Consider the following 27,097-nt stretch of genomic DNA (forward strand, 5'->3'; position numbering starts at 1 on the left):
TGCGGGGGCCATTTGTTCTGGAAGACTACAACAAATAAGATCCTAAGGGCAGGTTTTTATTGGCCTTCATTGTTTTCAGATCTATATAAAGCTGTCAAGAATTGTCATGAGTGCCAAATTTTTCAAGGGAAACAGAAATTATAGTCATTGCCTCTCAAACCAATTGAAGTCAGTGCACCATTTCAGCAGTGGGGCTTGGATTTTATCGGCAAGATTCATCCGGCATCATCAGGACAACATAGATGGATATTGATAGCTACCAATTACTTCACAAAATGGACTGAAGCCATTCCCACCCGGCAGGCCACAGATGCGGTAATTGTTTCTTTCCTTGAAAATAATATACTGTCACGATTTGGCTGTCCAAGTAAGTTAATTACAGATAATGCAGCAGCATTTAAATCAAAGAGAATGGTTGAATTTTGCTATAAATACAATATCAGCTTGGGGCATTCTACCGCCTACCATCTGCAAGGAAATGGGTTGGCAAAATCTTCAAATAAGTCCTTGGTAAATATCATTAAAAAGTTGCTGGAAATTAATAAGAAGAGCTGGCATAAAAAGTTAGTGAATGCACTGTGGGCTGATAGGGTAAGTCAGAAAAAGTCAATTGGCATGTCTCCTTTTGAGTTGGTGTACGGGACAGATGCAATGTTTCCTACTTCGCTCTCTATTCCCGTAGTCAAATTGCTTCAAGAAGCTGATAGTGAGGAAGATCCCATGCAGAGGCAGATTAATCAAATGATTCATTTACAGCAGACACGGGAGGAGGTTCTTCACAATACTCTCAAGTTGCAAGAGCGCATAAAGAAGATTTATGACAGGAAAGCAAAACCAGATGACTTCCAAATAGATGATGTGGTTTTGAAGTGGGATGCTCGGAATGAAGACAAAGGGAAGCACGACAAATTTGATAATTTATGGAAGGGTCCCTACAAGATCGCAGCATATCATGGCCACTATTTGGGATTCCTGTGGTGATTTGTGTTGATGGTGTGTTTCTCTCATGTACTTGTAAGTTTTTTATGTGTATCATTTTCCCACTCTTCTCTTCTGCAAATTAAGTAAATGAAGTGTTAAGGTAGAATTCATGGTTTCTATGCTCTGCCTTTAAGTTTGCTTAATATCTATGTTTTCGTCTGTTTAAGGAGAACTCTCGATGGTTTCTTGCTCTCCTTAGCTCCTCACCGGTCATATCTATCCATCCACTTATTTCAAAGGCATCAAGACAATCTCCTACCTTGCCCCAAAAAGACCTCTGCAAAAACTGTGTCTCATCCCCGCACCCAAAATTGTTGTGCTCAGTTTTCCAAAAAAACCCCTTTTTATCAATTTACTAGCCTAAAATCAGTGTTCTTTATTGGTCGTCTCAGCCCTTTTAAGACCTTTTTCCGAGATAGACCCGGAGAGAGCCCTCTCCTGTCCCCGTAGGGCTAGCTACGAGGCTAAGTGGTTTGATGTTGCCTTGGATTGTGCCTTCCTCAGCCTGAGGCAGATTCGAGCGCTAACAGGACACATTGTTGGAGGAGGTGAATTGAGGATAGACCCCTATAAGGTTGAGGTCATTCTAAATTGGCCTAAGCCCAATACAGTTACAAAGGTAAGAATATTTTTGGGGGTAGCACAATATTGGACAAAGTCTATTGCTAATTTTTCTTCTATTGCAACTCCATTACATGCATTGACAAGTGTCAAGAAAGTCTTCCATTGGGGAGATGTACAACAGAAAGCATTTGATGCTTTGAAGTAAACATTAGTTTAGCAAAGGTATTAGAACTTTCGGATCTTAGACAACCATTTGAGATTCAGACAAATGCAAGTGATTATGCCATGGGAGCAATTCTATTGCAGCATGGTAAACCCATTTCATTTCATTCTGAAATTTTTAATGGAGCTATAACCAACTATCCCACATATGACAAATAACTTTATGCATTGGTACAAAGTGTTAAGAAATGGAAGCACTATTTGATGGGGAAGGAGACCATCATCCATACCGACCATCAACCATTGCAATATTTACAGTCACAATCAAAGTTACAGTAGTCATGCCATTTCAGATGAATGGGTTTTCTAGAACAATTTCATTTGGTTATCAGGTATAAAAAGGGAATCTACAATAAGGTAGATGATATGATTTCAAGGCCTATTGTAAATTCATCTGTTATACTCGAGCATAATTTTGTTTTGCATGAAAGTTACATACAACAATATGAAAATGATAGTGACTTTTAGGAAGTATATGCAAGCTTGAGTCAAGGAAACCAAATAGAAGGGTTGGAATATCATGTACATAACAATTTGTTGTATCACTTGGGCAAGTTGTGTATTCCACAAGGAGAAAGAAACAGTATCATAAGAGGGGTGCTGTTACACAAGATTTTGTCAACTATCCCTGTACTCCCTTTCTACGATCCTAGAGGACCTCTACAGTGTACCTGACATGATTTCCCATCATCAAGAAACTCCCAGTATTTCCCTTTTCATGAGAAAAATAATTCCCCTTGCATCATTTCCAAAGAATCTTCCTTTTATCCAAGTTTACAAGACCAATGGTACTGACCAATTTCCTTCTTGTGCTGATTTGTAGAGATTAAAACTAGACCTCACGCCATATAGAGTGACTAAGCCCTTTTCTAGTCACTTCGATCCTCTTTTGGAAGGTTTTTTAAATAAGGAGCCGAAGCTTCCATGTCTAGAAGCTTCGTAACGGAAGCATGGTAGATGGTTGGGCCGGATGGAGCCGAGGAAGTTAGTTTGAGCTCCTTTCCCCTATTAGGATGGAATAACCTTAAGAGATAATATCTTCTCCCATGATGAGAGGAACCATCTCCCATCCATTCAAGCTATATAAACCTCTCTTTTTCGCAAGAAAAAACTAGTTGGAGTTTTGGAGTGAGTTTGAATGATCAACAAGTCATCTACAACTTGTAGCTTTCTATTGTATGTTTGAGGGAGAATAGTGTGTTTTTGGTTTGGTTTGAGACTAGAGGGAAAGAGGCCTTAAAACTTCCATTGTTGGGGCTATCCATGAAGTGCTAGCAGAAGTGTGGGAACCCGGATACGTCAGAGGAGACCAGCAATGTCAAGGCACTAGTTGTAATCTCTTTTTGATTTATATAAATGAAACTATTGATTGATTTCCTACATGAAGTGTCATTTTACATATTTATGGCTTAATGTTCCTTGACCTATTAAGTAGGTTGAATACAATATTGTATGCTATCACATTTGTTGTTGTTGTTGTTTTCTTGTTTCAGGTATTCGAAGGAAGGAAATGGAAGATAGCTGGAGTGAGGAAGCAAGATCATCACCAAGAAAAATAACATTCTAAGAGGTAGGCCCTCTTAATTGATTATAGCTTAAGGATATTTTCCATAGATTGTTTGTTTGTGGCTAGACCCACTCTCTCAAGCTAGAGGAATTATTTGTGTTTGCACTGAGAATTTACCTGCACCACAAATTGGCAACCATACTAGGGAGCCAATCCTTCTGTTTGATTGATTGTCATTTTATGGTTTTGCATGAACTTTTCTAGTATCACCATTTACCTTTAGTGTTCTTTTCTTTGCTTAGTTTACTCCTCTCAGCCTGAAATTTACAGTGGCAAGTTTGGTCTTAGCCTTTGAAATTATTTATTTTTTTCCTTGAATCCTCAATCAGGCCATTTAATTTTCTAACAATCACACCGATTAATGCGAGTTTCTCAAAAAAAGTAACACCAACCCCCTTCTAGCACGTGTTGTCAGTTAGGAAATCACGCCGATTCCTATAGGTGAAGATCAGGGTTTACCATAGATCATAGCCAGTGTGTCTTTCCCTTCTGATTTCTGTCTCTCAGCTTGTTTTGACTGTGTTCTCCCTAGCTGGAAAGTTGTTTTAGCTTGGTTTGTATGCTTGGTTGATTTGCATTTTCTTCACTTGGTTTCTTGAGTTCTTGGATGCTGTATAACCATAGGGAATCTAGATCGTCACCCATTCACTTATTTGTGTGCTTAGAAATTCAAGTCGATAGTCAAATTTTCTCCTTGCACTTCATTTGAATATTTCTTTTGTTGCTTTAATTTCCATTTAACAAGTTTGAAAAGCTTCGTTTGGTGTTTGAGCATCTCTTTTCGGGCATAGATCACATTTCCCATATTGTTTTTGGTTCAGTCTTTGCTTCATTAGTTTGAAAGGAATTCTCTTTTTTTCTTTGTGTTTGCTTGTGATTGATTATATTGGAAATATTTCATTGAAGTGTTTGTGAAAGATTCATTCCGTCATTTCATTGAAAAATACATAATTCTAGTTTGTTGAATCAATATGTTATGTTAGTTAGCATCATTGAAGGCTAGAGTTGCATCGTCACTTGCATTTGAAAAGAAATGAATTATTTTTACTAGTGAAAGGGCTAATTGAAGTGCATTTAATAGGAAAGTTAGGAATTGGAAAGAGTTTTTTCATTATTTTATTTTCAAAAGCGAAATAGCGAAAAAGTCATTTTTCTTTTAATTGCTTGTTTTTTTTGCATTTGAGTGTGTTTTCTACTCTCATTAGTGTAGACAATTCATCGAATTGAAAGGGTCTTGTCTCATTTAGCTGCATATAGGTGTTTTTCAAGTCACATCGATAAGGCCTAAAAACCGAGACATAATTTCAAGATCAACTCTAAAATGTACTCAATTAACCTAAGGCACATTTGAAATCTAATGATCACATTTTAGAAGGTCTAGGCTAGAGACGTGTTCCAACGTCTTAAAACCTAGTAGCTGTCATTCCACGGGGGCTCCACTATGGGAGAAATACCATACCACATGGGTTCATATTGGGGGATATATGTTGAGGAAAAAATGGCATAATATATTGGGGGATATATAGGGGGTAAAGGGTTTTTATATTAGAAGGTATAAAAAATGGAGTTCAAAGTTAATGATAAAATATAAAGGGGTATAAAAAATGTTAATGAAAAAAATCTATATATACAATATCTAGTGGAAGTAGGGGTTTTTTAATTTGGAAGGTGTATTGGGTTCGTATTGGTAGGGGGTTAAATAATGTGATTTTTAGGGGTATTTTCCAATATGTAGTCAAATTAAGGGTATTGTTTAATATGCCGCGAACACACGTGATAGGACAAAGGTTCATTGAGTGAAGCCCCCATGTGTCATTCACTTTGGAACTAGATAGCGCTAGTATGGACTTGTGCTTCCTGTACCGTTGGGTATATAAAGGGAGACCCCACTAGGTTGCAATCCTTTATCCATATGAAGCTGAGATTGCTGCCTTGTAAATGTGATACGCCAAACACAACATTTGGGGATATTACCTTCCCATACTTCTCGGTTCGCCAAGAGGTATTCTGCAGTTCATAGTTATCTGGTAATCCTTTTTACCTAGATCATCCTGAGTATTCATTTTGATCTTTTTGACTCCCTAAATATAAAAGATCACCCAAGCGCTTTTCCTTTTGAGCTTGTTTCAAATTGAAAGTGATAGAGTCACCTTTGCTTCTTTCTCGACTCTTAAAACATGAAATAGAACCAGTTTGTTTTTGTGTCTTAAAAAATTGTTGCCCACAATCTTATAACATTCATGTTAGTCTTTTTTAGACCACATCGTGAGTATACCTTTAAATACATTTTAAAGCCCTTGAAATCAACCTCTTTTCCGGTTATTTGAGACAAAATCATCGTGGCTGAACCAACTAGTTCACCTAGTTCCTCTTCCTCTCCTTCGTCTAAAAGATTGTCTGAGGAGCCTTTTCCTGAATTGCCATAGTTGCTTGAGGACCAAGGTGTTGAGCTTGGAATTATTCTGCGTATTCAACCTTTGTCATCTCTTCCTCCCACTTCAGATACTAGGTCACTTTCTGACATTGGCCTGGAATCTCCAGATAACCCTTTCCAGATTCCCGAGAGTTTGCCGACTTTTGAAGGTCAGCTTGGACTGGTTTCTTATCCTCTGAATCGTTTGTTCAATCCTGTTGCGATATCATCGTAGCATCCATATAGTCCATACGATCAGTCGAGTATTCCTTTGAATTATCCCCTCAAACATCTTCGGTAGTCTGTCGTCGCCTATTTTCACCCATGGAATCAGAAAGCGAAATCCCAGTCTCCTCTTCTGGTCACTTACAGCTTTCCATTCCATGCAAAATCAAGGAGAAGGAATATCCTTTTCCTCCTGAAGGTTTCCCTTACACGGGAAGCATTCCAACGAGTGTTCATCCTAAGTTACTGCATAATTAAGTGACTTTAGCTTAGTTGGTTTCAAGCATGCCAACTACCTCATCATTCTATCACAACCCTATTTGGGCATCTGTCGTGATGCCTACCATAGGTCTGTTAATACAAAACCCAACCTCACAACAGGCGGTGATTTCTGCAGTTACTTCAATCCTGGTGCAACCCACCATTCCAAATCCTCTTGTTTCGTCGGTTCAAATAGCTCGTCTGGTTCAATCGATGATCTCGAGTCATGTCGCTATTAGTTGTTCGATCCCTCCGGTAAGTGGTCACGCTATGCCACCGCTTGGGGACAAAAGTCCAAATGTTTCTATGATGTCTGGCACAACGAATGTGAATGGCTCACAACCTCACATGGTTGGGATGAACCAATCCTCTTTGAGTGCCATTTCAAATCGTGCTGGTCCTATTGGATCAAGTAATGTCCAGTACCAACAACCCAATGTTGGTCTGTTTGGGTCAAGTCATGTCTAGTACCAACAGCCCAATGTTGGTATGTCTAGGTCAAGTCACGTCTAGTACCAACAACCCAATATGGCTCAAGGTTAGTACCAACCTCCTTATGTTCCATATGGTTCAAAATTGATGGCTAATCCACCATACATCCCTTAGCCTGGACCCTATGTCCAGCCTGGTCCTTCCGTCGTGCTTGGTGAGTATGGCCAGATACAAGTCGGGAACTTTCAAGCCGTCATTCTGGGAACTATTCAAGTACCTTTGCAGCAACAAGTACAGCTCCTGCAGTAGTAATGGAAACCTTCATTATAGCAAGGGCCATCCATGTAGTAGCAGGGAAAAATTTCATTGCAACAAGGGCCATCCATGCAATAGCAAGGACAGATGATTCCACAACAGGGACAACTACAACAACCGCAAGGGCAACCCTCACAATAGTTGTAGCAAACCATGTAGCCACAAATGTAGTATGCACTGCAATCCTCCCAGCCTATGCCTTCACAAGGTTAAGCTCTACATCCACAGGGACAACCTTTATAGCCGCAAGCTCAGCCCTTGCAGCAACAAGGTCAACCCAGGTAGTAACAACCCTTATACTCATATCAACAGGGTCAACCCTTGCAAGGGCAAGGACAAGGACAAGTCCTGCAGTAGCAGGCACAAAATCCTTATGTCCAAGGATAGCGAGTGCAGAATCCTTACGTCTAAGGGTAGCATGTCCAAAACCCTTTTGTCTAAGGGAAGCAGGACCAAAACCCTTATGCTCAAGGACATCAGGTGCAAAATCCATATGTCCAAGGGTAGTAGGCTCAAGATCTTTTTAATTCATTTGTTTCTTATCAACAGCCTCTGGCCGGATAGTTTCAAGGCTTTCAAGGTCAAAATCCTCCTTATGGGGAAGGTAACCTACAATGGGGGGAAAATAAAAAGCCTTATGGACAAAATCCTCCACTTTGGGGATAAAATCCTTACCAGTATGGATGGGCCTTGCTAGTTGGGCCCCGTATCGACCTCAAATGCCTTTCAATACTCAATTTCCATTCTAGGCTATGCTCGAATTGCTAGATGTGTCTAGACTCACGAATGACCTGATTCTTCATTTGCCATACTAGCCTCCAGTTCCGTCCAAGATTCTGAGCGATTGTACAAAGTTTGAAGGAAAATCAAAAGAGGATCCTCAAGCCCACATGATGACATATCACCTCTGGTGCTCCTCGAATTCCTATGTCAATGATTACATTCATCTTCGTCTTTTCCAATGAAATCTCACAGGGGCTACAGCCAAATGGTATATCGAGCTGCCTCAAAATACCTATCATGACTTTAACACTCTCGCCATGGCCTTTCTCACACATTTCCAGCCACCGGTTTTCTATGAAACTGGCATCCATTTGCTAATGTCTCTCAAGAAAGACACTACAACTGACATCTTCGATCACATCCATGAATGGAGACATAGGTGGCATCTAATTAAGTTTGAAATTGCTGATTAGTTGTTGACCAAGTGGTTCACCAAATCATTTGTCAACAAAATTGTTGAAGACATTTCTATGGGTGGATTCGTCACTGAGGAACAAGCCATCGTGCGTGCCCAGTATATAGACCTTTTCTATTCATAGTCCGACACGCTATATGATGTGTTACCCAATGCACTTAGACCATTATCTAAGCTGACGACATCTAAGTCGCCAGCTACCCCTCTTGTTGATGGAATAATTGTTTCAGTGACTCAAACCCCTGCAAAATCTTCTTCCAAATAGAAGTCAGTCTCCAACACTACTCCCAGTGACTCCTCTCGCAATTCATCCAGCCCTAGTAAAACCTTGGAGGTTCATGTTGTCTAGTCTACTGCATCGGATAAATCCTCTAAAGGTAAGAATAAAGGCAAAGGCAATGGTAAAGTCGATGCCCCAAAATAGGGTCCTCCTAAGTCGTCTACTGGTGATGTTTCCCAATGGAAACCAAGTATCCATGCCTCATCTGTGAGGAGGATCACTATACTAAGGATTGTCCTAGATGGTCCGAAGTTATTCATTTGCTCAAAGGGACCCCAACTGTCTTGAAAGAGCCCTTTCTGTCCCAGCAGACTCAAATGGTAAATCAACCTCAGTCATTCACTTCCTCGGCTTCACAAGTGTTCATGATGAGTACCCCAATCAATGTGGCTATCAGGTGAAAGGATTATCAAACTCCTTCCCCGTCAGTAGGGAAAGAAAAAGAAGGTACCCCTTCTTCTTCTGTCTTGTCCAGTTCTGGTCCTCTCCATATAGAGTGACCTAATCCTGATTCTGCCATTCAACCACCTTCTCAAGGTGTGCTTCGAAAGTCCTTGTACAATCCTAATGCTCGAGCCGCTCAAAATTATAACATTGTTGAAGATTTGGCTCAAGTGTCATTAGCTATTCCTACTCTCAAGGTCCTTCAAAGCTATCTTTTTTAGCGGAAATCATTATTATTGATTATTGGAGGTATTGATGTAGCTGACTCTAATCTCATCTAGTTTGACCTGGAAAACCATGTTCTGCATTTACCTCATCAAATTTCCTTTCTCATTCAGGTGATATTAAATGAGAAAACCATTCATAGGACCATCATCGATGAAGGTGCTTCTACTTGCATCATGTTTATCGCTTGTTGGAAGGAAATTGGTTCTCCTACTCTGAACCAGTCCCCTAACACTTTGGAAGCTTTTGACAAGCATGATTCATGACCATTCGGTATCCTTCCCAACCTTGCCATTACTTTGGGGGGAAAGATAGTACATTTCAAAGTAGAGATCATTGATGCTAATTTTAACTAAAATCTTCTACTTGGATGGAGCTTGACCCATGTCATGCATGCTGTAGCCTCCTCCATTTTCCATGTGATTTGCTTTCCCCATCAAGGGAAAATAGTCACAGTCGACCAACTTTCCTTCTTTGCCTCTTCCTCCTCAGATGGCATTGTTTCGTATTTCAAGCACACCAGCGCTATTTATGAGAGTGTGGGGGAAGGAATCTTTAAAGATCCTGCCTTCATGGGAATCTTTCCACTCCCACCTCCTCATGTTGCCTCTCTAAACATGATTTCGATCAAGTCTGATCCTTGGGTCATTCCCACACCAGATCTTGTTGATACCTGGGGCGAGGTTATTCCATTAAGTGCTGCCGAAATTGATTACGTGGAAAATTTTTCAGCTTCACCTTCGGTATCCTCTGATCATCCTGTTTCGTGAACATCTCTCGGTGCATATTCTCAATCCGTACGGCTTGGTTCTTCGGAATCTCCTCACCCCTTAGAAGAGACTTTCCTTTCTGATGATAGTATCATGGAAGTAATGTCTCTAAAGGAAGTACCTTGGAATGACACTCATTATCGTTCCTCATTTTTCCCTAGCCCGACGGTCATGTCTACTTGTCTCGAGGAGTTCTCCTCTCAGTTCTTGTCCCTGCCACTTAAGACACCGATCATGACTCATGAGGTTTGGTCGGAAGGGAACATGGGTAACATTACCCAAACGATGCCAATTTATATTTTCGTGAAACCTAGTGTCATCGAAAATGTCCATATCGAGGTAACTTGTTCTCCACAAGAGATCAAGATCTATACTTTTCTGTTCCAAGAGTTCTAGGATGTTTTTGCATAGTCATATGAAGGAATTCCCAGCATTGACCCAAGTATAGTCATGCACGAGATTCCAACTTATCCTCATGTGAAGTCAAATCACCAACAACTTCGTCTAGTGCACCCTAAAAAAGTGGCCACCATTAAGGGTGAAGTTGAAAGACTTCTGAAAGCTAGATTTATTTATCCAATCCCTCTTACAGATTGGGTGTCAAATATTGTACCGATGACAAAGAAACAAGGCACTATTTGCGTTTGCGTAGATTATCGTGATCTCCATTGTGCCTGTCCTAAGGATTATTACCCCACTCCCTTCATTGACCAGATCATTGATGAATGTGCTGGGAGTGAATTCATTTCCTTTATGGATGATTTTTCTTGCTACAACTAGATAAACATTGCATTGGCTGATTAAGATAAGATAACCTTTATATGTCTATGGGGGACCTTCATGTATTAAAAGCTCCCTTTTGGCCTTAAGAATGCTAGGGTCACATTTCAGAGAGCAATGTCTTATGAATTACACGACATTCGAAACATCATTCAACTTTACTTGGGTGATTTCCCTGCTCATTCTTGTAAATGCCATGATCACCCTGATCATCGCAGACAAATTTGTCTCCACTGTAAACACTACAACATCTGGTTCAATCCACATAAATGTGTCATCTTCATCGAATTTGGACAACTCCTTGGATTTATCATTTTGAAAGAAGGCATTCGCCTGGATCCACTTAAAGTTGAGGCCATAGTTAATTTACCCCCTCATATTCATTGCATCAACTCCAGAGTCTGCAGGGAAAAGCAATTTTCCTTTGTCGTTTCCTACCGAACTATGCTGAGATAGCTTCAGCGTTCACCTGGTGGCTCATGCAAGGAATCTCATTTGTTTGGGATGATGCTGCTCAAAAGTATTTCGATGACTTAAAGTCTGTCCTCATACATGCTCCTTCAATACATCCCCCGAACTATGATTGCAGTTACTTCCTTTATCTAGCTGTAGCCTCTAGTACCATCGCTATGGTGCTAGTACAAGATGATGACAAAGGTAATGAACATGTTATTTACTATCATAGTCACAATATCCTTGACACTGAGACGCGTTATGCTCATGTCGAGAAGTTGGCTTTGGCTTTCGTACAAGTTGTTCAGTGCTTTCAACATTGCATTCTACTATGCACTACCATTGTGATTTCGGAATGCAACCCCATGACCTACATCCTGACTTGTTAGTTGCTGGGGGGAAAGTGTTTGAAGTGTATTGTTATCCTCCAAGAATTTGATTTGGTTTCACTACTGCCAAATCTAAGAAATCATTGGTCTTCACTGAGTTGATTTGCTACCTTCCCTTTGGTTCTCTCCCTGTTGGTGCCGATGAGAAGCTCCCAGATGACACTCTTTTCTTAAGTAGCACTCTCGACCCCTGGTGTAAGGAAGAATTTGAGGAACCCACAATTCCTCAAAGCATCCAAGCAATTTGGGTCAACCATTTCTTGGGTGTCAATATCCTCATGCTTGCGTTCCTTCCAATCCACCATTTTTCATAATTTTTTCCCTACAAAAACTATATAATCAAGTCAATAATCATCGTTGGCCAAAGAAATTTGGATTCAAACGGAAAAATTGAGCAAAAAGAAGGAAAAACTTTGTTCATGGCATCGATGCAACTGTTTTAAAAATAGTAGCGCCGATGGTGCGGTTGACAGTTTTAGCAACCTCCGATCGACACGATTCAATGCCTGAAAATCGCACTGATTGAGGGCAATTTTTTTTGCCAAAACCTCCTCATGAAATCGAAAAAATGGATGAAAACAAGTGAAATAAGTATGAAAATGGAGCTTAAGGTATTGGCTCTTACCTGCAACTAACGGCTCGGCGAATGCCCTCCCGGATCTCCTGCTATCTACTCCAGAACAATTAGGGAACAAGTGGGTAAAAAGCTCTTCACACAAAAGTAAAAAGGTAAATGGTAAAAAATAATTACTTTTGCCTCCTTTTATTCATTTTTTTCATGAACTATTAGGGTTTTTAAGTACTTTTGACTTATTTTGCCTTAGAACTAGATAATGAATTTACCTTTTTATGCAGTGACATGTGATAGATTGTCAATGATGGTACTGGAGTCACGTTTTAGCTCTTTTCTCGACTTGTAAAACTAAAATGAAAAGATCGCCGAGTATTTTTCCCCTTTTGACTCGTAAAAGAGAATAAACATGGGGGGGTTTATTTTCAATCTATTTTCCGACTCTTTAAGCACGAAAATATTATTGAGCTCTTGTCATTTTGAACTCGTTAAAGGATGCGAAACATCACTCACCCAGTATATGTTTACCCCTTTTTTGGGCTGTGATGAACTATTTATGAAAAAGATGCTCCTTGACTGAAATGGTCAAGAGGTTCTCTCAAGTATCATTTTCTACCTTTTTGGGCTCGAGAGACACAAATGTACAAAAAGGGACCATGTGGAGTTTTCTTTTCCATATATTTTTCAAACTCTCTAAACATGAAAAATATACTGAGTTACACCTTTGTCAAACTCGTTAAAACATTAAACGGCATTAGATTCATTTCCATGATGATCGTGAGCTTCTCCTTCCTAGGAATCATTAAACTTACTAGGTCAGATTTGTCTGAAGGATGAACTTACAGTGCAAGCACATGCTATCCCCTTCAAGCTTGCGATAAAAAATAATTAGGGTACCTGCCAGAAATGGTGGGGGAAAATTGGAAATTCTATCAATCGTGTCAGCAACTCACTCTTGAACATGACACTTTCTGCTTCATGTCGGGTTGGGATATCCTCCTTTTCATCATTGACCTTCTTGGGTTGGGTCGATCATTTTTTCCTTCCATTTGATCTCTTCCACGTCATCATGACCACTGATCCTATGGATCCAAAAGCTACCAAACTCCGGAATCGTGTCGCCGATATGTTCAAGAGTTAGTCCCTCTGTAGTTACACTTACTCTTGATTCTTTGTATCATCTGAAATCATTTGCATCCTTTTGTCTCATGTCAATGATGTGGGATACATCATGGCCCTCCTTCGACATGGTCACTTCTTGTCGAATTCAACTCATCATCCAAGAAGTTGACCAAGGGACTCCCTTCCAGTACCTTAGAGCTTGCATGCCCTAATGGCAAGTTCTTCACACTTGACAACAAGCTCACATCATTAGCTTTTGATAGGGTAATTTCATGAGTGTTCAACATCAATTCCTTTATTCACATTCCATGAACTGTGCTACCGATGCCTTGAGAGCCATTGTCATTATTGGTGGTTTCTCTCGCTCTTGTTAATGGTTCACATCATTTACCAGTAATCAAATGACTTCTTAGCATGTTCAACTTCAACACATTCATTCACATGTTAGGATTTGTACTTTGATTACACAAGTCCAGGTTTCGAGGCGATGTGACATGATCATGTTGATATACATGTCTCTTTCAGATGGATGGCTACGACCATACCTTGGTTTCATTATGATCCTTTCTACTGGATGGTTGCGCCCATGCCTTGAATCCATTTACATGATCATTCTCTAGATGGCTGCATCCATACCACGATTCATGTATCATTATTCAGAGTTTTCAGTGATGTATATGTATTTATTCTTGCTTGTAGGTTTTCCAATGATAGACTTCAGTTCCCTGCTTCCACTTGTAAAGCATTTCACTCCTCACTCTAGTTCATCCTTCAGGCTTTAGGGGCATTTATTACACAACATTTTTTCACTGTCCCTTCACTCCCCGTCTATGATCCTGGAGGGCCAGTACAGTGTACCCAACATGCTTTCCCATCATGAAGAAACTCGCAGTATGTCCCTCTTCACGAGCAGAATAATTCCCCTTTGCATCATTTTCCAAGAATCTTCCTTTTATCCCAGTTTACAAGACCGACACTACTGACTAGTTTCCTTCTCGCACCGATTTGTAGAGATTAAAACTAGCCCTCATGCTGTATGGAGTGACTGATCCCTTTTCTAGTTGTGTTGATCCTCTTTTGGAAGGTTTTTTAAATAAGGAGCCAAAGCTTCCATGTCTAGAAGCTTCGTAACGGAAGTTTGGTAGATGGTTGGGTCGGATGGAGTTGAGGAAGTCATTTTGGCCTCCTTTCCCCTTTTATGATGCAACAACCTCAAGAGATAAGACCTTCTCCCATGATGAGAGGAACCATCTCCCATCCATCCAATCTATATAAACCTCTCTTTATCCCAAGCAAAAGCTAGTTGGAGTTTTGGAGTGAGTTAGAATGATCAACAAGTCATCTATAGCTTGTAGCTTTCTAGTGTATGCTTGATGGAGAATAGAATGTTTTTTGTTTTATTTGAGACTAGAGGGAAATAGGCCTTAAAAATTCCATTGTTGTGGCTATCCATGAAGTGATAGCAGAAGTGTGGGAACCCAGATACGTCAGAGGAGACCAGAAACGTCAAGGTACTGGTTCTAATCTCTTTCTGATTTATATAAATGCAACTATTTATTGATTTCCTACATGAAGTGTTACTTTACATCTTTATGGCTTAACGTTCCTTGAACTCTTAAGTAGGCTAAATACAATATTGTATGCTATCACGTTTGTTGTTGTTGTTTTTTGCTTGTTTTAGGTATTCGAAGGAAGGAAACATAAGATAACTAGAGTGAGGAAGCAAGATCATCACCAAGTGGAATAGCTTTCTAAGAGGTAGGTCCTCTTAGTTAATTCTAGCTTAAGGAGAATTTCCATAGATTGTTTGTTTGTGGCTAGACCCACTCTCTCGGGCTAGAGGAATTATTTGTGTCTGCAATGAGGATTTACCTGCACCACAGGTGCACAATTCATTGATTGTTGGACACTTTGGTGTAGGCAAGACAATAGCGAATCTTCAAAGGTATTTTTATTGGCCATGTATGTTGGATAATGTTTCTCGTTTCATAAGAGGATGTTCTTTATGTGCTACAAGTAAGCCTAGTAATAGGAAACTTGGTTTATACGCTCCACTTCCAGTACCTTCACATCCATGGGAGAGTATCTCAATGGATTTTGTAGGAGGCCTTCCATTGTCAAGGAAAGGTCATGATTACTTGTATGCAGTTGTAGACAGGTTCAACAAGATGTGCATACTAACACTAGGTAAAAAGAAAATTACAGCTGAACAAACAACTCATCTTTTCTTTCAAAACATTTGGGTTCATTTTGGTCTTCCTACTTCTATTGTAAGTGATCGAGATTCTCGATTTGTTGGGAATTTTTGGTGAAATTTATGGGACATGATGGACACAAAGTTGAAGAAGAGTATAACCTTTAATTCACAAATAGATGGACAAACAGAGGTGGTCAATAGAACAATTTTTCATCTTCTTAGAGGATATTGCAACAAACATCCCAAGTTGTGGTATGAACAATTGCATCACATACAACATGCATACAATAGGGAAAAACATTCTTCCACAAACACATCACCATTTGAGGCATGTTATGGATATTTCCCAAGATCACCATTGGATTTCATCTTTGAGAAATATATTTCTATCGAAGGTCACAGTGACATCGATAAGGCAAAGAAGTTCATAGGAAAAATTTAGTTGATACACCATACAGTGCATGAACAACTTGAGAAAAGTCAAAGAGGCTACAAGGCAAGGCATGACAAACACCATATTGATCACAAATTTCAAGTTGGTGATGAAGATTGGTTATATATTAGCAAAGAGAGACTTCAAGGGGAAGGTAAAAAGCTGAAACCAAACAATTATGTCGTTTTATAATTCTAGAAAAGATTGGTAATAATGTATTCAAGCTTGATTTGCCTCCTTACATGCAAATATACTATGTTGTTAATGTTGAGAATTTGAGATTGTTTGAGCCTCCTTTGATTGATGATCAAGGAGAGAATGTTCAACTGCCATCAATAGACGATTTCTCGCCATAATATCTAGATGAGATTCAACAAGATCTCATACTTGCCAAAAGAACCAAAACTTCAAAGAGAGGGGATTTCGAATACCTTAGACTGGGACTCAAGGGAAAAGAGCCTTCTCAAGCCAAATGGTTGCAGACCAAAAAGGTGAGGGAGTTGTACCCTCACTTGTTGAACAATTGATAGTATCATTTGGGATCCAAAATGCTTCTAGTGGGGGGGAATGATCAAGTTCTCGGTATTTAGCTTACAATACAAAGTTCTCAAATTGGCTCAAAAACTATATGGCTGTGTCTGTCTCGTCACGGTGATCGAAATGCAATATGTTTCGTCGAAAATAGAGTCCGAATGAAGGAGAAAAAGCCTATTGTTTGTTTTCCTAAAAAAATAAAAAAAGTACAAAATGGGACATAATAATGACATGGCAGTCTAGTCAGCAGTCCAGTCAGCAAGGGGAATCTTCTTTAGTTTTCACCCAATGGGGCTATGACAAGTGTCATCTCCGGACTCGCGAGTGTGGTTATGTGCAAGGGAAATTTCCTAATTGGACTCTAAGGTGGAATTCAAATTTATTTTTATTTAAATATTATTATATATTATATATATAATATTATTTATATTATATAGTTTTTATTATAGATATATCTATATATATATATATATATATATATATATATATATATATATATATATATATTACATATATTTAAATATTAAATAATAATATTAAATCCACATTTCTTTTAACCCAAACTTTGAAAGGCATATAAACGTATGGTGTATGGCATATCAAATATATTGTAAATGGCATATATTACATTTCGGTGGCGCATATATAATATATTAAAAAACATGATGGGGGAGGGTGGGTTTGAAATCGTGAGCTCCCCCTCCTATTCCTTATGCCTTACCAACGAGCCACAGAAAAACATAGTTGAAAGGAGGGCACATGCACTAAATTTAAATGTGAACTTGATGCTGACAACAGGGTGGTGCAAGCCAGCCCAGCAGGCCAACCCCCACCCCATGTGATTGTGCAACATAGAACCAACGGCCAACGAATGGATAATACTTAGCACGTTAATCACATTTGAGTTAATTAATCATGTTTAAATTTAATTAATCCATTGATTAAGTTGGTGGAATTTATGGCGGAGCCACCAAATTCGGAACCTACACCAAACTTGGTGGACTTAACTGGAGTCTCTCCAGATTTAACGGAGGTTTTCTAGGAAAAATTGAAGGAGGCATAACTTACTCAAATTTTGACCAAATTGAGATTAAAAAGAAGGGTTCTTAGCTAATTTGGACCTTGTGAACACATTGGAGCATGTATCAAGAGCCATAGAGATTTGTAAACATAACTTTTTCCACATTGAGCTAATACAGAGGCCAAAGCCATGGAAGCTGGATGAAGGAGATGCAACCTAGGGGGGTGAACTCCTTCATTAAAACACTGTGTTAATGTGTCTCTTTGATGGATTTCTATACTGTACATGTTTATTGTTCATTATTAGTTTCTGAAGCTAATTTTCTCATGAATGTCTTGTTTAACTTAATGAAATTTACCTGTTTGTAAGCACTAACAACTAAGGAAACCGTAGCACCAAAATAAAGAAGAAAGCACATGTTTATTAATATGTAATTATTATTAGCACAACAAAAATAATAATGCAAATACAAATCAAGGATTCACCTCCTTGTTAGGAAGTCCATAATCCACTGTCACAGTCCAAGTTTCATCCATTGTCCAATGTTAAAATAACGTGCCACCTATCCTCTCAGCGAACAATTACAGACTCACTATTCCAGGGCCCACTCCCAATGCGCATATGATTCCATCTGGTAATGCTAATGACCAAAACCAATATATCTGAGACCTTCCCTTCTCTACGACACAGTCCCTCTTGAAATTTGGCCCACCCCTTCCATGCAGTCACTCACCTTCCAAGTTCCCAAACATCCCCTATCCTAGGTAATCCATCCCTTTGCAAGGTTTCCTCACATCGGAAGATCAAACAACTAAGGCATATACCTACCTCAACAATCATACCGATCATATCATTCTCATGGAAATCAATGGAAATTATTGGGTATCCATGTCCCACAATGATTCTTCTCTTGAAGTACTCTACCAGCATACTGTTGCATGTTCCAATTTCTCTTGTTGTTACTGCCAAGTCTTGCAGTCAATTTCAGCCACCCAACCAGGAATGTTCATGCATCCCTGTTCCAAGCACATAATTTCCATTAGATTCAAATAAATTGAAATAACCTCAAACCATATCTCATTGGTAGTTCATCAATAAGGTACACTTGCAATTCTGTTTGCTTCCTATTACAATAAATCAACCTAACTATTTTACCAAAACATCATGTATAAACGTATCACATCTAGTTAGTTCAAACAAAACCGTCATAGATTAACATCATAAATCACATTAAACCATCATAAATGAGAATCATAGATCACATATAATCATCATATACATAGTCATAAATCACATGGATAACAAAACTAAAATAAAATGTTGATACTTATCCTTTCACCAATCCTTAGCTTCTACCTTTGTCTTTATTCCATACACACTCCATATTGATTTCCACACAAGACAAACAACCAGTGCCTTCTCCTCAACCATGTGTACATATACATAGTGCACATCTAGTGGCCCGGTTGCAGGCAATATGGACAAATGCCCAAATCTTGAAATAATTTCTTCTAACTCTGGCTAAATTTCTCGTTCTGTTTCAACAGGTGTATCAGTCATCTATTATTAGCCTGACTGCTTCATGAGTTTTTCCTCTAATCACCCCAACCCTTTTTATTAGGCACAAATTGTATCATAGTCTTGTTTTCCTCCTTTCGGACCATAATTCCATAGGAATTATAAAAATATACTAACATTGCTTTAAAATGAGGAAACTGCGTTTTAAACACAAAACAAACGGACAGCGAGCTTTTTGTTCCAAAGGAACATAACAACACTATTGACACTTTAAACCCACTATAGTGTTAATTCTTAGGAATTACACTATCGGCGCAAGATTCTTAAGAAATGTGTTACATCCAAATAACACTAACGATGGTTAATATTGGTCCTTCCAATGTTCCTTTCTCCAATGCAATAACACATAGTGTTATTGGAGATCACAATTGTGACTCCAATGATCCCAACCCAAGGCTCCTTCCACTCCGATCTAGCGATGTGATAATAATAACAGACCCAATAACCTTTCCACTCTTCTCTATAATGTTTCGGGTCTGGCTGTCGGAGTTTCGGACTTCGGCGGTTCCAAAGGTCCTTCACACCCTACAGTGGTGAAAATCTAATGGTTCGAACTTGATAAGAGTATGAACCAGATTCAATAATATTTCAAGTCTAGAACTTCGTTTAGTTTAAGTCTTTTTCATGGATTTCCTGTGTAAACAGAGTTTCCACTGCAGAACTCAACAATGCATGTAAGAGGAACAGGCACGCCAATATGAAAGGAAAACACCCCAACAGGCCTAAACTTAAGTGTTAATTGGAAAAAAAATATTAATCACCATTAATAAAGCTAAAAATTAACAGAACCGAAACTAATACATGCATAAAAATACCAGTGAATAGAGAACCATGAATTCAAATGCAAAGAGAGAGGTTTTGAAGATGACAATCTCTCTAGGATCGACTTACCCAGAGCGTCCTGTTATTTCATTTTATAAATAATAAATAAAACCCTCTCGGCCCTTATCCCATACAAAAGCATGCCAATTACATAGAGCATTTTAAAGCAATTATCCATAAAGCTTATTACAGCTTATCCATAAGCGTTTATTACAACATGATTTTATTCTTAAATTCTATCCTTATCTTAAACTAGAAAAGCATGGAAATTGATGGCTAAAGGACCCCACTCCTTTGCATATAGATTTTTTTTTGGATTTTTGGAATAAGTTTGAAGATTTTTCCCTCCAAGTCACATGCTCCTGCATCAGACTCTTGAGGACAAAATTCTTCATGGGCTCCTATCCATGAGCTCATCTACAGAACTGCCCAGTTTTTGTAGCATGTTTTCTATAACCCAAGTAGCTTCAACAGTTGGCTGATCCTTCCATTTTACCAAACACTGGAAGTATTCTTGTCCCTTTATTTTCTTAAACACCTTCTTGTCCAGAATTCTTTCTGGATGTAAATTCTTTGTTGTGGGTAACTGTTTTACCCAGTCAATCTCTTTCATCTCTTGATCTGTTGATGTATCATCTGCAATTTCACCTTCATACTTGTATAGGTCTGCAACATTAAAAATTGGTGATATTCCAACATCAGGGGGTAACTCAATCTCATATGCATTTGCAGAAAACTTTCTTAATACTCTGCATGGTCCAATTTTCTTGAACTTCAATTTGTTATACTCCCTCTTTGGAAATATTTCTTTTCTAAGGTGTGCTAATACCAAATCTCCAACTTCAAAGTTCACCTCTCTTCTTCTCATGTCTGCTCTGGTCTTGTATTTGATGTTGCTATCCTGCAGGTGATGTTTCACTTGTTCATGTATTGCTTGCATTTTTGAAGCAAAATCTTCACCCTCTGCACTTCTCATCTCTTCTTTTCCTAAGTTTCTCAACTCAGATACTCCTCTTGGATGCATTCCATAAACAATATGGAATGGAATCTATCTTGTACTCCTGTTAGGTGAGTCATTATATGCATATTCATCTTGTGCCAACACTTGATCCCATTACCTTGGATGTTCTGCAGTAAGACTCAAAAGATTGCCCAATCTCCTATTCACAACTTCAGTCTATCCATTAGTTTGTGGATGATAGGCAGAGCTAAAACTTAGTTTAGTTCCTAGATTCTTCCATAATGTCCTCCAGAAATGTCCAAAAAATTTGGAATCCCTGTCTGAGACAATACTCTTAGGCAACCCATGTAATCTTACAACCTCCTTAAAAAACAAATTAGCAATGTGAGAAGCATCACTAGTTTTATAACATGGAATAAAGTGTGCCATTTTTGAAAATCTGTCCACTATAACAAAAATTGAATCATTACCTCTTTGAGTCTTTGGTAAGCCCAAAACAAAATCCATACATACCATATCCCAAGGTCCATCTGGAGTTGGTAATGGAACATACAAACTTGTGTTTTTGCTTCTTCCCTTTGCATATTGACAGATTTTACAAGTTCTCACATAATTTTCCACATCAAATCTCATTTTTGGCCAGAAATAAAATTTGTTCAACTATTCAAAAGTATTCTCTATGCCAAAATGTCTTGCAAGTCCTCCACTATGTTTTTCTTTGATCAAATTCTCCCTCATTGAACAGTTTGGTATACACAGTTGATTTCTCTTAAACAACAGTCCATCTTGTAAGAAATAATCCAACCATTTACTCCTATCAATCAAAACCGGATTCTTACAAGTTTCAAATTCCTCTTTAAAATCCGAATCTGTCTCATATAATTCTTTAAGAAAATCAAATCCTAACACTTGAATTTGACTCTCTTTTAGTAATATCTTTCTCCTACTTAAGGCATCTGCAACTTTATTTGATTTTCCATTTATATGTTTCAAAACAAAATGGAAACCTTGAAGATACTCTACCATTTGGCATGTTTCTAGCTAAGCTTCGGCTGTTGCATAATATACTATAGTGCATGATTATATGAATAAAGGATGAATTCCTTTGACATTAGATAATGCCTCCATTTCTTTAATGATTTTACAACTGCGTAGAACTCCTTATCATAAGAAGAATACTTCTTCTTTGAATCATTCAGTGTTTCACTAAAATAAGCTATAGGTCTATCTTCATGACTTAATATGCCTCCAATAGCTTCTCCATTGGCATCACACTTCACTTTGAAAGGTTTACTAAAATCAAGTAGAACTAAAATAGGCTTTTCAATGATTTTCTTCTTTAACAGCTGAAAATTATTTTTTGCTTCAGCAATCCATCTAAATGGTTGTTTATCTTTCTTTATGGTATCAATAATAGATGCATTGATCTTACTAAAATTCTTGATGAACTTTCTATAAAAACTAGCAAGACCATGAAAACTTCTTAACTTAAAAACACTTTTAGGTGAAGGCCACTCCATGATTATCTTGATCTTCTCTAGATCCATCTTCAGCCCTTCAGCAGAAATAACAAAACCCAAGTACACTAGCTCTTCTTTATTGAATGAACAATTCTTCAAATTTAGCAATAATTTTTCCTATTGTAGCCTTTGTAAGACATAATTCAGATGTCTCATATGCTCCTCCTTAGACCTACTGTAAACTAATATATCGTCCAGATATACTATTACAAATTTACCAATAAAATCTTTAAAAAATTCATTCATGAGTCTCATAAATGTACTTTGTGCATTTGACAACCCAAAAGGCATTACTCTCCACTCATACAATCCCTCATTTGTCTTAAAGGTAGTTTTCCACCCATCCCTTTCTCTTATCCCTAACTGATGATACCCACTTTTAAGATCTAGTTTTGAAAAATACTTTACTCCACTCAAGCAATCCATTAAATTTTCAATTCTAGGTAAAGGAAATATGTACATAATTGTGATTTTATTGATGGCTTTTGATCTGTACACATTCTCCACCCTCCATCTTTCTTTGGACTTAGCACTGTTGGTATTGCACAAGGACTCAAGCTTTCTTTGATCAGCCCTTTGTCAAGCAATTCTTGCACCTGCTTCCTGACCTCTTTATTTTCTGTAGGAGTCATTCTATAAGCTACTATTTTAGGTAGACTTTCACCAGGAATTAAATCTATATGTTGGATAATTATTCTAATCAGTGGTAACTCATTAGGCAAATCATCAACAATAATATAACAATAGTTCTCCAACATTTCTTTAATTTCAATGGGTAAATCAGAAACTGTAGTAAAAGTCATTATTACCTTGGGCTTGCAAATTACAGAAAAATTTACGTCATTCTTAAATCCACTTCAAGTATTCCTTTCCTCCTAGTAATAGAGTTTTTGGATCAAATGCATCTTCTTCTTGCAGAGACAGCAACGTATGATTGACACCATCCTTTCTAAACTTTTAGGTGTTTCTTTTCCCGTCATGCATAGCTCCTCTTTCATATTGCCAAGGTCTTCCAAGCAATATGTGACACACATCCATTGGCATCACATCACATACAATTTTACTTTATACTTGCCCAATTGAAACTCCACTTCACACTGTTCATTCACTAAGAGTTGATGTCCCTTTTGTAACCATGACACCTTATAAGGTGTTGGATGTTTCATTGTCTTCAGCTTCAATTTCTCTACCGCTTTTGTAGAGACCAAATTATCAGTGCTGCCACTATTAGTGATCATCTGACAGCATTTCCCTTGAACCTTACACACTATCATGAATAAAGTCTTTCTTTGTGATGGTTCAACTATCTCCTTCGCTGGCTTGAGAAAAACTTTATTAACTACCAAAGATTCTCCTCTCTTTGGTATATTTTCTTCTTCTGCCACTGCTGTTGTTGGTGCTTCTCCCTCAACTAGAGCAACAATTGCATTCCTCTAGCTTGTTCCTGCATTCTCTGGGCACTCAAAAGCTTTGTGTCCCAGCTTGTTACATCTGTAACATCTTACCTCTCTTCCTCTTCCTCTACCTCCTCTTCCTCTAGAAAAACTCCCTCTGCCTCTTGCATCACCTCCTGTGGGTGCATGCTGGGTTGAGCTACTACTAGCTCCATCTTTAGGTGTTGTAGATCTTCCTCTACCACCTTGACTTCCCCTTCCTTGGAAAGTACCTCTCCCTCTGGCAGACTGCTTCCTCACGAGCTTTTCTTCAGCTTTCAGTGCCACTTGATAAGCTTCTTCTACTGTTTTAGGAGACAATATACTTATCTCATCTTGAATGTCCATACTAAGACCATTCACATATCTAGCCACCTTCTCATCTGTATGCTGATTTTCTCTAGCTCTTATGCTTACCTTATAGAATTCCTCTGTGTATTCTTTCACTGTCATAGATCTTTGTCTAATATTTTGCATCTGTCTGAACAAAGTTTGTTGATAATTACTTGGTAAAAACTTACCCCTTAGCTTTGCTACCATTCTGCTCCAATTATTGATAGGTTGCTTGCCAAGTCTCTTTCTTTATGCCTGCACACCATCCCACCAAAGTGCTACATGGCCTTTTAACTTGGTGACAACAAAATTTACTTTCTTCTCATCTTCTGTTTCTTCATAGTCAAATAATTTCTCCATGCCATTAATTCAGTCTATCAATTCTTCTGGATTCAGTCCTCCTTCATATATTGAAACCTCAGCCTTTGGCCTAGCTATGGATCTCGACACTGACTGGAAGAATCTCATCTTAAGAGTAACTACTACAGCTTCCTCCTCTGCAGCTTCAACCTTAGGCTCACTAACATCTCCATCATCTATATTTCTCCTTGTTGTTAATGCATCCAATCTAGCTTGCATATGTTGTACAGCTTCCATCACTTCATCATTTGCAATAGGTTGTCCTCTTCCAACTGTAAAATCCATATTATCTTTCCTTCTCCTGCTTCTGAGATTCAAATCAGTGTCAACAGGTTGCTCTGATACCACTAATGGTGGCCTAGGTGCAAGTGATTTGGACAAACGCCCAAATCATGAAATAATTTCTTCTAACTCTCGCTGAATTTCTCCTTCTGTTTCAACAGGTGTATCAGTCATCTATTATTAGCCTGACTGCTTCATGTGTTTTTCCTCTAATCACTCCAACCCTTGTTTTCGGGCACAAATCATATCATAGTCCTATATTCCTCCTTTCGGACCATAATTCCATTGGAATTATAAAAATATACTAGCGTTGCTTTAAAATGAGGAAACTGCGTTTTAAACACAAAACACACAAGTAGCGGGCTTTTTGTTCGAAAGGAACATAATAACACTATCAGTGCTTTAAACCCCCTACAGTGTTAATTCTCAGGAATTACACTATTGGCGCAAGATTCCTAAGAAATGTGTTACACCCAAATAACACTATCGGCGGTTAAAATCGGTCCTTCCAATGTTCCTTTCTCCGATGAAATAATAGATAGTGTTATCAGAGATCACAGTCATGACTCCAATGCTCCCAATGCAAGGCTCCTTCCACACCGATCTGGCGATGCGATAATAATCACGAACCTGATAACCTTTCCACTCTTCTCTATAATGTTTCGGGTCCAACTATCGGAGTTTTAGACTTCGGTGGTTCCAAAGGTCCTTCACACCCTATAATGGTGCAAATATAATGGTTTGGACCCGATACATGTATGAACCAGATTCAATAATATTTCAAGTCTAGAACTTCATTCAGTTTAAGTCTTTTTCATGGATTTCCTGTGTAAACAGAGTTTCCACCGCGGAACTCAACAATGCATGTAAGAGGAACAGGCATGCCAATATGAAAGGAAAACACCCCAACAGGCCTAAACTTAAGTGTTAATTGGAAAACAAAGATTAATCACCATTAATAAAACTCAGAATTAATAGAACAGAAACTGATACACGCATAAAAATACCAGTGAACAGAGAACCATCAATTCAGATGCACAGAGAGAGGTTTTTAAGATGACAATGTCTCCGGGATTGACTTACCAAGAGCATCCTGTTATTTTGTTTTATAAATAATAGATAAAGCCCTCTAGGTCCTTATCCCATACAAAAGCATGCCAATTACATAGAGCGTTTTAAAGCAATTATCCATAAAGCTTATTACAGCTTATCCATAAGTGATTATTACAACATGATTTTATTCTTAAATTCTATCCTTATATTAAACTAGAAAAGCATGGAAATTGATGGCTGAAGGACCCCACACCTTTGCCTGTAGATTTTTTTTGGATTTTTGCAATAAGTTTGAAGATTTTTCCCTCCAAGTCACATGCTCTTGCATCAACATCACACACATACAACTACACACATCATATAACACTATGCAATACATTCATCAACATCAGTACCATACGTACCACATGTACATGGTATCATCTATACACTGCAACCACCTGTACAACATGTGCACAACATCACATGTACATGGTACCATATTAACCATGTGTACACAACACCACATGTACACTGCACCAATGTACAACATGTACACAATACCACACACACAACATGTACGCGACACCATATGTACATAGTGCCACATACTCGACATGCACACAATACCACTTGCACACAATGCCACTTATACAACATGTACACATCACCACTATACAATCATGCACACAACACCATATGTACATAGCGACACATGTACAACATGCATGTACCGCCACCTGTACAAAGCAATGCATATCCAACATGTACATGGCATCATCTATACATGACATGACATATCCAACTTGGAAAGAGCACCATATACAAACAATGTCACATATTCATCATCTGCACAGTGTAATATGTACATAGCACTATAAATCCAACATCTACATGGCATCATCTATACCTAGCACTACATATGCAATATTTCCACAACCCTACATGCACATAACATCACATATACAACATGTGCATAAAAATAGTACCAGACATGTAAAACCACACTGTCATTACCAAGAAACCTTGCTTCCAGAATCTTATCCATGCTTGTCCCAACATGTCGTAGACCACACTTCTTTCATTTTGTTATTGTATCCCTCGGTATAACATGTCCATAACATGGACATAATATAATCACATAATATCAACTCATAAACACATGATACTAACCTCATATATATTTTTATGGCTACTCCTCCCCATTGATTCCTCGTAGGACCAAGAACCTCTTCATGTCATTCACCTGCGTAATCAATCATTCCTCCACAAGAACAATTCTTGATCACCTTGTTAAACAGTGATATAGATACATAGACACATACATACATATATATAAACAATAGTATAAAACAATCATGGTCCTGTCAGACAATGGC

The sequence above is a fragment of the Pinus tabuliformis genome, chromosome 2_1 (genome assembly GCF_031772625.1).
Source record: "Pinus tabuliformis cultivar Carrire ecotype Pingquan chromosome 2_1, CPIR1, whole genome shotgun sequence".
NCBI classification, from domain to species: domain Eukaryota; kingdom Viridiplantae; phylum Streptophyta; class Pinopsida; order Pinales; family Pinaceae; genus Pinus; species Pinus tabuliformis.